The 18,693-nt window shown below is 40.3% G+C and overlaps 1 pseudogene; it reads left to right on the forward strand.

Moving 5' to 3' along the window:
• The first annotated feature begins 17,753 nt into the window (after nt 1-17,753).
• On the forward strand, nt 17,754-18,259 carry LOC116751087 (annotated as a pseudogene).
• Nucleotides 18,260-18,693: the final 434 nt, after the last annotated feature.

Consider the following 18,693-nt stretch of genomic DNA (forward strand, 5'->3'; position numbering starts at 1 on the left):
AAGGTGACCACCATATGTGTGTGCATTTATCTCTGGGCTTTCTATCCTGTTCCATTGATCTATATTTTTCTTTTTGTGCCAGTACCATACTGTCTTGATTACTGTAGCTTTGTGGTATAGTCTGAAGCCAGGGAGCCTGATTCCTCCAGCTCCGTGTTTCTTTCTCAAGATTGCTTTGGCTATTCGGGGTCTTTTGTGTTTCCATACAAATTGTGAAATTTTTTGTTCTGGTTCTGTGAAATATGCCTTTGGTAGTTTGATAGGGATTGCATTGAATCTGTAGATTGGTTTGGGTAGTAGAGTCATTTTCACAATGTTGATTCTTTCAATCCAAGGACATGGCATGTCTCTCCATCTATCTGTATCATCTTTAATTTCTTTCATCAGTGTCTTATAGTTTTCTGCATACAGGTCTTTTGTCTCCCTAGGTAGGTTTATCCTAGGTATTTTATTCTTTTTGTTGCAACGGTAAATGGGAGTGTTTCCTTAATTTCTCTTTCAGATTTTTCATCATTAGTGTATAGGAATGCAACAGATTTCTGTGCATTAATTTTGTATCCTGCAACATTACCAAATTCATTGATTAGCTCAAGTAGTTTTCTGGTTAGCATCTTTAGGATTCTCTATTTATAGTATCATGTCATCTGCAAACAGTGACAGCTTTACTTCTTCTTTTCTGATTTGGATTCCTTTTATTTCCTTTTCTTCTCTGATTGCTGTGGCTAAAACTTCCAAAACCATGTTGAATAAGAGTGGTAAGAGTGGGCAACCTTGTCTTGTTCTTGATCTTAGTGGAAATGGTTTCAGTTTTGCACCACTGAGAATGATGTTGGCTGTCGGTTTGTTATATATGGCCTTTATTATGTTGAGGTAAGTTCCCTCTATGCCTACTTTCTGGAGGGTTTTTATCATAAATCAGTGTTGAATTTTGTCGAAAGCTTTTTCTGCATCTATTGAGCTGATCATATGGTTTTTTTCCTTCAATTTGTTAATATGGTGTATCACGTTGATTGATTTGTGTATATTGAAGAACCCTTGCACCTCTGGGATAAATCCCACTTGATCATGGTGTATGATCCTTTTAATGAGCTGTTGGATTCTGTTCGTTAGTATTTTGTTGAAGATTTTTGCATCTATCTTCTTCAGTGATATTGGTCTGTAGTTTTATTTCTTTGTGACATCTTTGTCTGGTTTTGGTATCAGAGTGATGGTGTAGGCCACTTCTTATATCCCATGATGACTTATATTTTGTCCTTCTCACTGGCTCTCTACCTATTTTGTTATTTTCCTGTTTCACAAGTCTTAGAAGCAGCCTATAACAGGAAGGCATACAAGAAAATAGTGAGATACTATTACTAGGGGAAAAAAAAAAAGCATGGCCATTGTCATAGATGTCTTCAAATGCTGCTGGTCCACTCTTTCCACAAACTGGCCTTGAGAGTCTTGTGTCCTTAATACTTCATGTTCTTTCCATATCAGCTACCTATTCCCATTGACAGATATACCCTGGATCTTACCACCTAGAACTCTCCTTAAGCTCAGACTTATCAATCATGAACCAACTTCTAACCTTTTTGCTCTCTTCGTCCCATATTCCCCTTTTGCTTACATTCAATCTCATCCCCTTACTTTCAACACACTAGTTCTTCAATATTCCTTTCTCTCCCCATTGATTATCCCCACATGTGGCTTTGCTTCCTTCCTAATCCAAACCAGACACACAAACGCATCACTTTCACCACTTTCTGCTGTATGTGTCTGCCCCATCCCCAAAACTGGATCAACCAAATTATCTGCTATCTCCTATTTTTATCTGTCACTCAACTGCTTATTGCTGCCCCTATACATACAGGGTCTCCAAACTCACTGCTCCTTGGTGTCCTCTGTATCCTTTAAAAAAATTTCCCTTCTCTGAGCCCTCTTCCCATCTCCACTAGGACCAGAATTTCACTACTCTCTTCCAGGTACCTTCCTCAACTCTTCTGTCTCCTTATTTCATAGGAAAAATTAAAACCATCATGTATGACAGCCCTAAAACCCAAGGGCTCATTTTTATGAGCTATCTACCTCCTCACTACCCCCACCTCCTTACCTTCAGCTGCAGTAGAAGAGGTGTCCCTCTCTGAACAAAGTTGATGCCTCTGCGCTGCTGGAGCAGCTTTCATAGGAGGAGAGTTGAGGAGAAATACATTTTCCAAGTGTCAGCTACAATCTATGCTTCTGCAACATCTCTAAGACCACTGCTTAAAGAACTATGTCCCAACATTATTTTCATAATTGGATCTCACAACTACATCTAGGCTCTTCATACTTATTATCAGCAAATTAGAAGGCAAGTGATAAGAAAGTCTATGATGAAATACAAATACGCTAAGTTCTTGAATACGCTATTCCAGATTCTAGTTTGGATACTTCATTGCTAACCTACCCAAGATTTATACATTTTTTTGTAATTTTTTGGTTTGTTTCCTGTTAGTCATTATCAGACCAGGACTTGAGAGCAAGGTCCACTTTTATCCGCACGTGGGAACATCAGGACCAGTTTCAGCTCTGTCAAGAGTAAGTTGATAGGAAAGGGGAAGGAAAAGCACTCATGGAAGTTAGTAAAAAAGGAACTTCAGAAGATCCTCAACAGGAGAAACCTATCCCTAGGAGGTCCTTCATGCCAAGTCAATTGATTTCAACAGTAGTAAACTATATTTATAAATGGGTCTGGTCAGGAGTTGTGCAGTGTAATTACTAAGTCTTCCCTAGACGAATGGTCTTTGGAGAAACAGCACTCCAAGTCAAATAAGTTTTTAGGTAAAACCCCAGCCTAACCATTGCTGAGCCTGGCCTTCAGCACTCTGTAGAGGATTCCCCCAGTCATCAGATACATAGAATCTATTCAGTTTAAAATTTTATCAAGCTACATCATCCTTCTAAACCACTGAGGCATCCCTGGGAGATGACCTACCTCCCTTGACTAAGATCCTCCTGCAAATCTGCTGATACAGCTCTTCCTCATCCAGAAAGAACTGAAACCTTGAGAAAGAGGTCTTTAATACCTAGAATCCATGCCCTGGATTTTTGCTAAATCTTTTATGAGAAACTCTCACAGATAGAAGCAGTGTAGCATGATCCAGGCTAAGGAGACAGGTAATCCTGAGTTTGAATCAAACTTTAGATAAGATACTTCTTTAAATCTTGGTTTTCTCATTTGTAAACTGGGGACAATAACAGTATCTACTTAAAGAGTGGTTCCAAGGGTGAATTATGAAGCCCTTAGTTTTGCAGATAACAGAAAGTGTTGTCTATAATTTATAATGATTATTTTTGTCATTACATCTAAGACTCCATCAGCCCCAATTTTAGAAAGAATCTTTGCCATTGGGAAACGTGTTCAAGGGTCACGCCTGAGTCTGAGGGAATAAAAAGAAACTGTAGCTGCTAGTTGAATACATTTGATTTGAAATTCTCAGGCCAAGTCACTTCAGCCAAGACAGAACATGAGCAGCCAGTTCTTTGTGGTAGGAAAATCTGAAGACTCCCTGGACCTGGTTACCCACAGAGGAGCTGGGCTCACAGGAAAGGCTACAGCTGAAAAAATTATAGCTGGAGAGAGCAAAGCTAGACTTGGACGAGTGTAGAACAACCCAATATAAAGCTTTAGGAGGGAAAGGATTTGGGATTAAACAAGCTGTGTGTTAATTTAAATGAAAAAGGCAGATTATGACTCAAAATATGCCCCTCCACCCAACAAAGTGTCGTCAGCCTAAACATCCTCTACAGTTGTATGTGGTAGTGCTACTACAGACAGTGATGTGCACAGAGCTATGTCTGTACTTATAAATATATCTATAGCTATAATCTATTAGCTAGATCTAGAGTCTGTATCTCTGTCTATAGCTATATGGAATACAAAGGCTATTCACCAAAGTGTTTACATCAGTTATCTCTGGATGTGTGGGATTACTGATGTTAAGAAATGTTATATATATATATATATTTTTTTTTTTGCTGTGTTTTCTGATGAGTATATACTGCATTTGTGACAAGACAATCACAGAATATTAATTTAAAAAAAAGATATCAGAGGGCATCAACTTCTCCTTGCCCTTTGTGAAAGGAGATGACGTGGGAGACGTGGACTGAGGGAAAATCCTGCCGACGAGGAGAAGTCAGATTGGGACAGACTGTGGACAGAAGGTTTAAGGAAAATACCTTGAATCTGCTCATGTTTTCCCTACTTAGCTTTTGTCCATGGAATTTTATCTGTTTTTGTATTAAAGTAAAACCAAAAGTATTTTGGTTTGGCCTCCTTGTTCACCTCTCGACTCTTCCCATTGTAAAGTCCTCTGTTCACATGTTTCCCTAAAGCCGGAGGATTAGAGATAGTGGCTTTTAGATGATGTCTCTTAAAAAGAGACTAGATTCAGACACCTAAGAAACTTAAGTTTTCCAATGTACACGGTTAAGGTCACTGTTATCCCAGCAGTGAATTGTAGGCCTTGTGTCTCTTGTACCTCCTGGGTTAATATTTTGGCAGAGATTCGGTTCTTGGAAGCCACAGAAAACCTATTATGGGAAGGAGGAGTAAGAGGTGAAGATATGGAGAGAAATGAGATTTTCATGCCTGTGTGGGCTGTGGACCCTTGACTCAGAATGAAGAGAGGTTCTAGGCTCTCACTGGAGATGGGACCAACAGTTATGATGAAAAGAGAAGGAAGCCAAGGGTTTCACTGTACCTCTTGTCCTTGGGTCTTTATCTGCGGGCTGTCCTTCAATCATCCCCTGGCACCAACACAAATCTCCCTACCACAGCTTGGCCTTGCCTTCCACATCCAAACCTTTACCCTCAATGGACACCGACACTTTGTATCTCACTGGTATCTCAAACTCAAGACAACTGAAACTGAGTTATTTATCTTTCGATATGGATCTCTTTCCTCTCCCATGTTTCTTGTCTTGGGACAATGGCATTCAGTCATCAGGATCCACCCAGTCATCAGGATCACTGGAGTGTTTGAGTCCCCCATCTTTCATTTTCCAATAGTACAACCAACAGTACCATCAACCAATAGTACATTCAAGCTTGTAAATTTCACTACACTTTTCTCCTATCTCTCTATTCTTGCCTCTACTGCCTTGGCTCACGTCCTCATCATTTTTTTTTTTTTAAACTAAATCCTGTTCTTTTAATCATTTTTTTTTTTAGATGTTGGGGGCAGGAGTTTATTAATTAATTAATTTATTTTTGCTGTGTTGGGTCTTCGTTCCTATGCGAGGGCTTTCTCTAGTTGTGGCAAGCGGGGGCCACTCTTCATTGTGGTGCGCGGGCCTCCCACCACTGCGGCCTCTCTTGTTGCGGAGCACAAGCTCCAGATGCGCAGGCTCAGTAGTTGTGGCTCACGGGCCTAGTTGCTCCGCGGCATAGTGGGATCCTCCCAGACCAGGACTCAAACCCATGTCCCTTGCATTAGCAGGTAGATTCCCAACCACTGCACCACCAGGGAAGCCCACGTCCTCATCATTTTTTTTCTCAGACCACTTGTAGGCCTGACCAATCTGGCTTCAATCTGTTTTAATTCTACTCAAGTCTTTTCAATCACATTCAAACTAAACATCACTGCACACCTAATAAGTACTCAGCAAGTGCTAGATGCTGAGTACACAAAGCTTATAAAAATAGATAATAGCTAATAATCATTACTCCTTACTCTGTAGCAGATGTATCCTTTATGTGTCTAATACAATTTAATCCTCACAATACCTACTACAATAGTAGGTAGTACTATTATATCTATTCTACAGATAAGCAAGCCTAGGATTACAGAGTTTAGATTAAACTGCTGAAGGACACACAGCTAGTAACTGTGGGTGCTGGGGTGGGAGCCCAGTCTGACTCCAGAGACTCAGTTTTTGATCTCTAAGAAGAGAGGTCTCTGGCCTTAAGGGGTCACAGACTAGTGGCAAAGGCAACCGATAATCAAACACATAAGTATTAACTGGTACATGGTCCTGTGGGAACATGAAGCAGAATGTGAGGTCAGAGGAGGCTTCTCAGAAGACATGATGTTTGACCCAAGCCTGCCACGATGAATAGTTCACCAGGGCACAGTAAGTACCACAGCTGACTCTTAATCAGCATTTACTGCATCCTAGGCACTGCTTTAGGTGCTTTGCACGTATTGACTAATTTTAATCTTTTAGGGTAAGAGGCACGGTCCCTATTGTACAAATGAGAAAACTTATCGCTTAACCTTCCCCATTTGAGTTCCAAGTCACACAATAAATGAATGGCAGAGCTGGGATTCAAAACCAGATTTTTGTTCCGGAGTCAGTGCTGTCAACCATTACACTCTACTGCCTTTCTACCAAGTGTAGTGAGGACAATTCAAGCAGAGAAAATAGTGTAAAGGTAAGACATATGGTGTGGGGTGAGTGGGGGCAATGACAGGAGATGAGCCCTGTTTTGGGTTGAATTGTGTCCCCCTAAAAATTCATATATTGAAATCTTAATCCTCAGTACCTAAGAATGTAACTGTATTTGGAGTTAGGCTCATTAAAGAGGTGATTAAATTCAATGAGGTCATTAGGGTGGGCCCTAATCCAATAGGACTCGTATCCTTATAAAAAGAGATTAGGACACAGGGAGAAGATGGCCATCTACAAGCTAAGGAGCAGGCCTGGAACAGATCCCTCCCTTTAGGCCCTCAGAGGAAACCACTTCTGGAGATACCTTGACCTCTTAGACTTCTAGCCTCCAGAACTGTGAGACAGTAAACTTCTGTTGTTTAAGGCTCTCACTTTGTGGTACTTTGTTATAGGAGCCCTGAAAACTAATACAAGCCCTTAGGAGTAGGTAGGGCCAGATCCTAGAGGCACTAGGAATGGACTGGTGAGTTTTCAATCATATTATCCAGCTGAGTCATACGATCTGACTAGCGTTTTATAAAGCTCGCTCTGATGGCTCTGTGAAGGGTAAGACTTGAGGCTTGGTGGGGCTCACGTGGAGGGGCAGGCAGGGAATTATGACGGTCTCATCCAAGTCAGGAATGAGGTGCAGGAGATGGATGCCAAAACCACCAGGAGGAGGACAGCCACTCACTTCCCCTCCCCACTCCCAGCACCAGCCTCTGAAGCCATCTCAAATTTCCCACCTGTCCCTGAATAGGCCACGCGCCCACTCCCTCTTGTGTCTCTGTATCTTTGTACATGATGCTCTGACTCTTTCACGTTTAATGATGCTCCAAGACCCAGCTCCAGGGGAATCTCCTCTAAGAAACTACCTCCAGATCGGTCGACACTCTTTCTTCTTTGCTTCCGTAGCCCTTCCATGGCACATCTCTATCATGATCCTCACCTCCTGTTCTGTGATGATTTGTTCCCTGCCTGTCTCTTCTATTAGATGGTAAACTCCCTGAGAGAAGGTCTAGCCCACTGACTAGTGAATGGAAATGCACAAAAGATGTGGAGTGAACGAACAAAACAAAGCCTTTAAAAAGGTACAAAGGACCATAGAAATCTAAGGGAGAAGTGGCTTCTGGTTCCACATGGTTTGTATGAAAATACATCACAAATCAGGCGTTTGGGAAGATATGGATTCCAGAAACATGACACATGTACCTGTCTGACAGCCTTGCCCTTTCTCCTTCTGGATAGAAAGAAACACTATGAAAAAATAAAATATACCTGATGCTCTAGTGGGCTTTAGGGGAAACCACGTTGGGAGCAGCATAGGGGATTCCACGTGCTTGCTTACTTAAGAAAGGGGGATAAATGGGTTGAATAATCCCAATACTCAGTGGCCTCTAATGGATGTCTTTTTAATTTTTTTCCCTTGGGTAATTTTCTATGTCAGGTTTGGTTTTTAAACTCACATTTAGTTAAGTATCTAGAATTTAGAAAATGACTATTGCCTCAGTAGTCTTCAGATCCATCAAAATGTCTCGGTTATAGCTCTCATTTTTAACTTAGAGGCAAAGAATCAAGGGCAGTTATCATCAGTCAGAATTCAGATGTGATGACACTCATTTCTGTACTGTCTTCTGAGGTATAGACCACGAGTGGCCCCAGTGTCTGGTTTTCAATGTGTCTCTCTCCTGAATGATATTTTTCTCTGAAGTTTAATTTTCTCTGTGGGATATATGAGCATTCTTATTTTAGGGCTGATGTCATGAAATCTAGAGTTTAAATGGCGGAGGTGATTTTTAACTTTTGGCACACATTCTTGATGGAGCAGCCATCCTCAGAGGTACCTTTGGATATCAGATGATGGGGGTGATGCTTATAGAAGCCCTGTTTAGAAAGATGACGTTACTGACCCTGTATTAATTTCCTAGTGCTGTGGTAACAAACTATCACAAATTTGGTGGCTTAAAACAGCTGAAAGTTATTCTCACAGTTCTGGAGACTAGAAGTAAAAAAGGAAGGTGTCAGCAGGGCCGTGCTCCACCTGAGGACTCCAGGGGAGATTCTGTTCATTGCCTCTTCTAGCTTCTGGTGGCTTTAGATTTTCCATGGCTTGTGCCTACATGACTCCAATCTCTGCCTCCATCTTTACCTCGTCTTCTCTTCTTCAAATCTATCCTATCTTCTCTTGTAAGGACATTGTCATTGGATTTAGAACCCTCCTGGATAATTCAGAGTGATCTCATCTTAAGATCCCTGACTTAATTACATCTGCAAAAACCTTTTTTTTTTTTTCTTCAAAATAAGATCACATTCACAGGTTCTGGGGGGATAGAACATGGACATATCCTTTTGGGTGCCGCTACTGAACTCACCACAGGACCCAGAGTCAGGAAGTCCTGAAGGTAACAAAGGTGCTTTCCCAGTAGTGGTGATGGATTTATACAGGTGTACATATAAGCTTTTGCCTCCTTCACCCTGAATGTAAAGTGAATACACACCAACTAGCCTAAATTAGAGGTTGAAGCAGGGGTTGCAAACTGGTGAACCAAATGTCAGCTCTAATCAAGAGATGTGTTCTGATTGCCCTCCATGGTGCTTTAACATTTTTGAATTAGTTGAATATATGAAAAATTGGAATATTTTTACATAAAAATTGGAATATTTTTACATAAAAGTCCCAGGTTTCTGGCTTTTCCTGTAAGTCAGATCTAATAACACTGGGCTCACATCTCCTCTCAGTAACCAGGCTGGAGTCGGGATAGGAGCTGCCCCTTTAGATGGGGTCTGAATTCTCCACGTTGCCACAGTCCTCACCACTCCCTGTTGTTTACCCCAGGGCCACTTTACTCATGGGAATTAGTTGTTTTGTTCCTGAGTTTTTGAGTTGGCAATCCTTGCCCATGGGCATGTTATCAAGGACAGCTAAGCACTCTGGTGGAAACTCAAGCAATGACCCTGATTTGCTCTAACCATGGAGCTAAACTGCAAATTGTTGTCAAAGGGTTTGTGCAAAGATAATGAGCCATTTTAGATTCACCCTGTGTTTCCAATGGCAGCCGAGACTCATAATCCAAAGATGTACAGCCTGTTACTATGATATAGAGCCTACATTTTAATAGTCTATCTTCTTTCAGGCCCAGCCTCGTGTAAACATGATTTACAATCTTGAATTTTGCAGGACCAACTTAACTCCAGAAGACTTGCTTGTTGCTTTATGTATGGACCAAAGGTTTTATCTGTTTTATAACACCCTTTATATAATATGATGAATATTTTCCTGCTCCTGGTAAAATTTGTTTGTTGAACTTATATCCAAAGAGCTTACCTGAGCTAAATCTCCTAGCATCTCATTACCCCAAACCTTTCTCTGAGGACACACAAGGCAAAAAGTAAAAAGGAAACTCTCTTTTCAGCAGGAGTGGTTTTAACAGATATCTACTGCTTTTGCTTCGACTCCTGAGTCCAGATCATAAAGAGTTGGGAATAGCCTTGAAATACAGAGATATAGAGACTTTCAACATGCAAGACTCACCTATTATTTGCAATTAGAATGACAGTTGGCGGTGAATAATTAAGCAAACACTGACCTTGCTAGTGTTCCTACAGAGGTATTTTCTCTGGAATTAACTGTTCTTGCCCAGATTTCCCCATGCCATTCTCAATAATAATAATAATAATATGCATGATTTCTGTCTGTAGCAGGGAGATATATTTTCATGTGTACTATTCTCATGAACAAAATCAAATTTCCTTTATACATTTCTTGCTTCTTTAAATATAGTCCAATATAATAAATTCAGGATTATTTTTTTAAAAATCACATACATGCTTTCTAGTGGGTCAGACCTGTGACATCTTTATTCATTAGCAATGAATACCAAATTGATTTAATTTAGCAGAGACAGTCTAGGTTAAGTGACCTACTAAGTGGCAAATCGAGCACTCAGGGAATACATAAAGCCATCACTTTAAAAAAATCCCACCAACGTAGATTCCACAGAAGTAGAGATGTGAATAGCAACAGACTGGATTATAATCTATTAACAAGCCACCCGCTTTAGTGTGCCAATGAAGAGAAGTTCTGCTTAGTATATGACACAGAAAGAGACCTTCACTTTAAGAATGATTAAATAGCATGTCTTAAAAGAAACATCTCACTGTGTACCTCATGAACGACGCAATAAGAAGCTTAGCTGCCCACTTAGGTAATCCAACAGAGCAATTCTACCCATTTCACTGAAAATATTCTGGAAGAAATTCTTCTGTCTAATGGAAGTAAGACAAACTTCCTTCTGATCTTTTGCTTGAAATGTGAAGGAGCCGAATGGTAGAGGGTGGTCACTGACTCTCAGGGACGGCCACCAGATTTTCCTCTGTGAATGATGCTTATTGAAGATCATGGTGTGAACTGAGCAATGCGGCAGGCCCAAGAAGAGGAATGCTGATTAGCAAGACACGCGGGCTGTAACTTCCCCATCCTTGACATCTGTCACTGGTTTCTCTGAATAATGAATTCCGTTCCTATGTATTACTTTGCGATAGTTATAGAGTCAGAGGTGTAATTAGTGATGATAAATAGCTATACGTGAGGATACTGCAGCTCGATCCGTCTTCATTTTTCAAATTGTTCCTTCTTTATAGAGAAAATAGGCATGGCCATTAACGCTGGCAAGGCAAGCCTGACTAAGCAGAGATTGACAATGAAACGATTTACAAGACGTGTATTCCACTGCACATGGGCCGCAAAGCTTGTAGTTACTTTTTCATTCGTCTTCCCTAGTAACAAAATAATCTTGAGCCATTAGCTCTTGTGTTTGAAAATTGTCTTCCCCAAGAACACAAGACTTTAACCTCCAAATAAGTTAGTTGGTTTTCTTTTTTTTTAATGTTTATTTATTTATTTTCTTATTAGTCATCCATTTTATACACATCAGTATATACACGTCAACCCCAATCTCCCAAATCATCACACCACCACCCACACCCCCCGCCGCCTTCCCCCCTTGGTGTCCATACATTTGTTCTCTACATCCGTGTAGTTGGTTTTCTAAATGTCTTTGTTAGTAACTTTTTGTCATTCTTTAAGCTTACAATAACTTCAGTACTAAGATCACCATTGATATAATAAGTATGTAAAAATTATCTAATGAATACCTGCTACCGTAGAGAGCTCAGGGAAAAGAGGACAAACTAATAGGACACGATCTCAGCCCCAGGTAGCTTGGGATCCACTGAAGGCGGTGACACGCACCAAGTGAAGCATTTAAATAGCAATATTAGAGAGATGACAGAGAGAAGGACTGTCACAAACAATGAATGTCAGGATAAGCTGGGGTGGATGGGGTGTGAAATGCCAGTATAATGCACAGAAATGGAGAAGGCATCTTAAGGAAGTGGGATACAGGTCCAAGAAATTTAACTATAAAACAGCTGGATTTGATGAAGAGCATAGTGATAGAGTGTATGGCCTCTGCAAAGCAGTCCCCCTGGGGAAGTAATTGAACATCTCCATCCACCAGTTTCATCACATGTAAAATGGGCATAACAGTCACTATCTCCCAGGGTTGTTCTGAAGGCTGAATGAGACAGCAGACAGAGCGTGATTAGCGTGACTGGCCGGGTGTCTGTGCCACCCTGGCAAAATTATTATGTTCCTGATTATATTCTCCCCAGTTTTAACAATAGTTCCAAAATTGGAGCTATTTCCAATTTCCTCAATTTCTAAAGTAATTTATGATACATACTGTAGATAAGTGTCATGAAATATAATTAGACATGTTGACTTTGTTTCCTCCACTGTAGCCTAAAATGCCTTTTTGAACCCTTTTATGCTTCTTGTCTCCATGAATTTTTATAAGTTAAACTCCTAGAAGGGCTTTCTGATGCAACATTACTAGACAAATAAAGCTTTTTAATTTGGGTGCATACGTGATTTGACAGCTACAGAGTTTGGCCTGGCCCCAGGTTTGCAGATTGATAAATTAACAACCTCTCAGCTTGTCTGCGTGTGTGTGTGTGTGTGTGCGCGTGTGTGTGTGTGTGTGTGTGTGTGTGTCTTTGCTGTTTCTTTTTCCTGAGATTTGAAGACCCATGATATGAGCAATTTTCCAAACTTATGGCATCCTTCTGGCACAAATCACTGTCCCCAGAGGCTAGTAACTGGCTTCGGTTGCTATGTGAAGAATCCTTTAACACCACCACAGACATCTTGCCCAGCTAGGCACTCCCTCTCATGTCTTCCCCCACGACCCTGGTGGGTTCAGCCAGGTGGGTAGTTTGAGCCCTGGGGGGTGGGATGGAACTTTGTAGGAACCCAGAAGCAGTGAAATGGGGGCACCTAGATGAATAGGAGGGTGGTTTTGTGACCTTCCTGGCACCTCCCTATCTCTTTGAACTATTTTAGCCCCTTCTTGCATAGGCATCCTCTCCCTACCGCCCACCCCTCCTTCCCGGGGACCTATGGGCTCTCAGCAGGATTCTGCCAAGATTACAACACTGCTTAATAGATATACTGACTGGGGTTGCCTCGTCAGCTCAAGTCAGGTGCCAGCAAACCTGCCAGATGAGGCCTCCTTTCCTGTTTCCCAAACTTTCCTGCTTCTAAGCCTGAACTGGGACACCTGCCAAAAATGCAGATTCTGATTTCATGGTTCTGAGGTAGAGTCCAAGTGTCTTTTTCATCCAGCCCACGTGATCCTTATGATCTGGCAAATCTGGGAAACACTGATGTAGCCTTCATGGGGCACCCATCGCAGCCTGACATTGGATCCTTGCACGTAAGAGGGGGGTGTGTGTGCTTGTGTGTGTGTGACCTTCTCTGATGTCAAACCACAGTTCTGACCACAGAGTCAGAGGCCTGGAAGTTTTTGAAGAAGCATCTAATGCCCAATCTAGTTTCCAGGCATGTAAACTTTGAGATGTAAAGTTTTTTAATCCTCACCTAAAAGTCTATAAAAAAGGAAAATTCCAAGTTCCAGTTGCTCTCTTTATTAAGCACCTAGACAATTTTGCATCAGTAGTGAAAACTTTCTAGAAACTGGCTAGGGAGAGAGGGAAAATTAAGTATTTGTTGAGAAAAACAGAATGAATAGATACGATAGCTGTACTTTGAAAATTTACTAAGCCTGCTTAGGCCTCACTTCTGAAGATTCATAAACCTTTAGATTCAAAATTCTTTACTTTTAGATTTAAGATTCCATTGTTACTTGAAAAAAAGTAGTATCCTTATGTATGTTCTAAAATCTTCACAGTAAAAAATACAAGATGTATTATCTATAAACGACTCGTCTCATAAAATTTTTCTGTTTGGTGCATTTAGGAATATGAAGATCTACAGAAATAAAAACATTCTCTTGAGCTGTATCAATTATACGACCCTCATCTCTCCTGCATATCTTCAGGAAAAGGAGACATTTTTTCCATCACTTGTACAGAATATCTAAATAGGCAGCGTTCATGCCCAGGAATAATACATTTTCTCCTCACTGATAGCAACTGGGCTGAGCCACTCTGTAAGTTAACTCACAGCGTTCAGTTTTAAATGACATGAATTGTAGGATGGCAAGATTTTTTAAATTAAAAAATATTTATATTTGAAGGTCAGTAGACCATAGTGGTGTATCAATAATAATTTCCTGATTTTAACCCTTGTACTGTGGTTATGCAAGATTGCTAACATTTATGGAATATGGGTGAAGGGTATATAGAAATTCTTTGTGCTACTCAAAAAAATTCTTGTGTGTCTAAAACTGTTTCAAAAATTAAAAGTTAAAAAATAATGAGTAATTTAAAATTTAGGTATAATATGATAAAAATTCGTGTATTTACCATGAATGTCAACATTCTGCCTTATTTGCCTCATTTTTTTTTTAAGGCAAAGCTTTAAAGAGACAGTCTGCTTTTATATCACTTTGTTCTTCCACTAGCAGTGAGTGGAAGTGCTTAGTACTGTTAGACTTTCTAGTTATCTCCACTACAATGTGTCAAGAATGTACCAAAATGTTCACTGCAGCTCAATTTACAATACCCAGGACATGGAAGCAACCTAAGTGTCCATCATCGGATGAATGGATAAAGAAGATGTGGCACATATATACAATGGAATATTACCCAGCCATAAAAAGAAACGAAATTGAGCTATTTGTAATGAGGTGGATAGACCTAGAGTCTGTCATACAGAGTGAAGTAAGTCAGAAAGAGAGAGACAAATACCGTATGCTTATATATATATGGAATTTAAGAAAAAAAAATGTCATGAAGAACCTAGGGGTAAGACAGGAATAAAGACACAGACCTACTAGAGAATGGACTTGAGGATATGGGGAGGGGAAAGGGTAAGTTGTGACAAAGCGAGAGAGAGGCATGGACATATATACACTACCAAACGTAAGGTAGATAGCTAGTGGGAAGCAGCTGCATAGCACAGGGAGATCAGCTCGGTGGTTTGTGACCACCTAGAGGGGTGGGATAGGGAGGATGGGAGGGAGGGACACGCAAGAGGGAAGAGATATGGGAACATATGTATATATATAACTGATTCATTTTGTTGTAAAGCAGAAAGTAACACACCATTGTAAAGCAATTATACTCCAATCAAGATGTTAAAAAAAAAAAAGAATGTAGTTTGTTTCAATTCCCATCACCTCAAAGACTAGTGAGGTTGAACATCTTTTACTAGGCTTATTGGCCGTCCAGGTTTTTCATTCTTTATACTGTTCTTATACTTTATAGAAGCTTTTGCGTAATCTGGAGATAAGCCCTTGTTTGTAATATGCATGCAAATCTCTTTCCTCACTTTGTAGCTTGCTTTGTTTATTATATCTTTTGACTGGTATATTTTGCATTTTAACATAGTCACGACTTCCCATCTTTTTTGTTTTGTGCTTTTTGTATCTCAGATAAAAATTTTCCACCTTCCCAAATATCCTGATAGTTCTGATATTCTGTTCCAAAAGTTTTGCTTTTAACACTTAGGTTTTAATCTTTATGGAATTTATGTTTGTGACTGTTTTGAGACTCGGATCTATTTTTATCTACTTGCTCCAATTTAATGAATGATTTATCCTTTTCCAACTGATTTTTAATGCTACATTTTATAACAAGTTCTCTTACATGCTTGGATCTATTTTTTATTCTCTGTACTGTTCCTTAATTTATCTGTCTATTCCTGCACCAACACATCCCTTTAACTTTACCATACGTTTAAAGTAAGTCTTATCAACTTGCAGGTAAAGGTTTCCATTCTTTTTTCTTTGAAATTATTTGGCATTCTCAACTATTTAATCTTTCACACATATTTTGAATATGGTTGCCAAGTGAAAAATATTTTAAGGTAGTTTCTTTTTTATTGGAATATTATTGCATTTATAGATAATTTTGGAGGAAATAACTATGACATGGCACTGCCCTATCTATAAAGATGGCATAATTCTCCATTTATTGGGCCCTTCTACATTCTTCAATGTTTTAACTTTCTCCATAACTATCTCATAGATTGTTAGATTTCTGAATACCTTATTATTATTTTATTTTTTGCTTTTTGTTTTTTCTTTGCTTTTGCGAATGAGATTTTTTTCTATTTTCCTATTGATATCGTGTAGGAACACTATTTGAGTTTTGGGCAGTAATTTTATTTTATACCTAGGAACCTTACTGAATTTTCTTATTAGAAATCTAGGTTCCCAACTCTTAATCCTCACTGGAAAATAAATAAAATGAATGAAAGAGTTGGAGTTGAAGATCACAGGAGGATTTTTTGGAGACAACCAGGGATGTGCCATGAGTCAGTCGTTCCCACCAAATGGAAAGAGATGGGTGGGAGCTACTTTCGCCTTCATCTCCAGCAAGATATTAGGGATCTAAAGAGCCTAAAGAAATGTGTCCTCTACAGCCTATGGTTCTAGGTGAACTAGGGTTCCTGACTTCCTGTGGGAAACGCAAAGGGGATGGCTGAGCAAAGGAAAGGTGGCTGTACTAGTGGCTTGGACCATTAGAATTGGTCAGGGCAAATGATGCTGGAATGTTTCTTATGCATGAGATATAGTTCAATGGAGAATGTGCTTGGGAAACGCAAAGGGGATGGCTGAGCAAAGGAAAGGTGGCTGTACTAGTGGCTTGGACCATTAGAATTGGTCAGGGCAAATGATGCTGGAATGTTTCTTATGCATGAGATATAGTTCAATGGAGAATGTGCTTGCGTAGGGCCTTTACAAGTCTTGTTCGAGAGAACTGCCTCGATGGGTAAAAGGCCACAACAGAAAGAAACTGTCAGATATCCAGGGAGTAGAGGAAGGAGCTAATGATCAGTTGGACTCGCCACTCCAGGGAACTACAGGTGAGAAACCCCTGATAATGGGGGAGGGATGGCTAAAAACCAAAAATATGCCTCTGAGAGATAGCCTTAACCCCAAAACTAGAGGAAACTAAGATCACCTTATGTTATTCAGAGTGACTCTACAGGGGATGAGATGGCCCTAAATTTCATTCAAGGATAGGGAAAGAACTAGAATAAATGTAAAAGGGCAGAGGGAAACACAAAGAAAGTTGTTTTCTGATTACATCCCATGAGTCCTGCTTGTTTGGTGTAATCGTGACATGATATATGAGAGGTACTATGTTGTATCTAACCTCTATATATATTGTAGAGGTTAGATACTGGGTGCTCTGGAGCCAGATTTTTGAATCCTAGCTTTGTCTTTACTTAATGTTTAACCTTTCTCTGCTTCAGTTTCCTCCTTTGTAAAGTATGACATTGTGCTGTTATAAGCATTAAATAAGTTAATATGTTTAAAGTGCCTCAAACAGTGCCTGCCATGTTGTAAGCAGGGAGCAAATGTTAGCAAAGATGATTAAAATAACTGTGTTTATAGTTAATTGTAAAAATACTCAATTACTACATAAAGTTCATGTGTGAGAGATATAATACACTTACTGAAGGTATTTGAAAATTTGGAAACGGTTTAAACAGTGCAACTCAATTATTTTCAGTGTAATGGCTTATCTGAGAACAGACTTCAAGTTTTTTTTTTTTTTTAAGATGAGAACACAGTTGTTTTTTTTGTTTTTTTTTAAGTGTCAGGGAGTTTTTAAACTTTTTATTTATTTATTTATTTTTGGCTGCGTTGGGTCTTCATTGCTGCTTTTGGGCTTCAGTAGTTGTGGCTTGCGGGCTCTAGAGCGCAGGCTCAGTAGTTGCGGCGCTCGGGCTTAGTTGTTCCACGGCATGTGGGATCTTCCCGGACCAGGGCTCGAATCCGCGTCCCTGGCATTGACAGGCGGATTCCTAACCGCTGTGCTACCAGGGAAGTCCGAGAACAGTTTTTTTTTTTTCCCTTCTAAATTGAAGGCTGAACCTTTTCATGAAGACGGCAGCGAAAGCAAAGAAGGAATGTTGGCTGTGTGATGCCCCTGCCCCTCCCAATGCTGAAACCAAAGCAAAGGCTTTGACGGCCAAGGTGGCAGCACTGAACGGCACCCACAAGCACAAGAAAAAGAAGAGGCACACGTCACCCACCCATGGCAGTCCAAGATACTGCTGCGCCGAAGGCTGCCCAAATGTCCTCGGAAGAGCACTCGCAGGAGAGACACGCTTGACCACTACACTGTCACCACGTCCTGCCTGACCACCGAATCGGCCATGAAGATAGAGACAACGCAACATACCTGTGTTCACTGTAGATGGAAGGCCAACGAGCACCAGCTCAGACAGGCTGTGAGGAAGCTCTATGACTCTGACGTGGCCGAGGTCAACGTCCTGATCAGGCCTGATGGAGAGAAAAAGGCTTATGTTCCACTGGTTCCCAACCATGATGCTTTGGTGTTGCCCACAAAATTGGGATCACCTAAACTGAGTTCAGCTGACTAATTCTACATATAAATGTTTCACCATAGAAAAGATAATAAAGGCTGACTGTACTTCTAATTGAATATCACTAGTATTGAAAATTTCACAAAACCATGCTGGGTGGGCTCTACAAAAATTCATGCTAGGTGACTTTAGGGGCTGAAAAGCTTTTTTTGTTTGTTTTTGCTTGTTTGTTTGTTTTTCCTCACCTCTTGTCAATTCCCTATTGATTTCCTTTTGGACTGCTTCCGAACTCTCCATTCCCAAGCATTCCATCCTATCCTCTATCTTGATCTCAAGACTACCCGCTAACAACTCAGAGAAGATCATTTGGGAAGTGGTGCTCCAACTTCCTTTCTAACCCCCTATTCCTCCCCCTATTTGGTTTTGCTTTCCTAAAAAACAGTTTCTTCCTTCTTTCCAAGGTGAACTTCTCAATCCAAGTTCTCATTTCT

This window comes from Phocoena sinus, chromosome 3 (assembly GCF_008692025.1).
Source record: "Phocoena sinus isolate mPhoSin1 chromosome 3, mPhoSin1.pri, whole genome shotgun sequence".
NCBI classification, from domain to species: Eukaryota; Metazoa; Chordata; class Mammalia; order Artiodactyla; family Phocoenidae; genus Phocoena; species Phocoena sinus.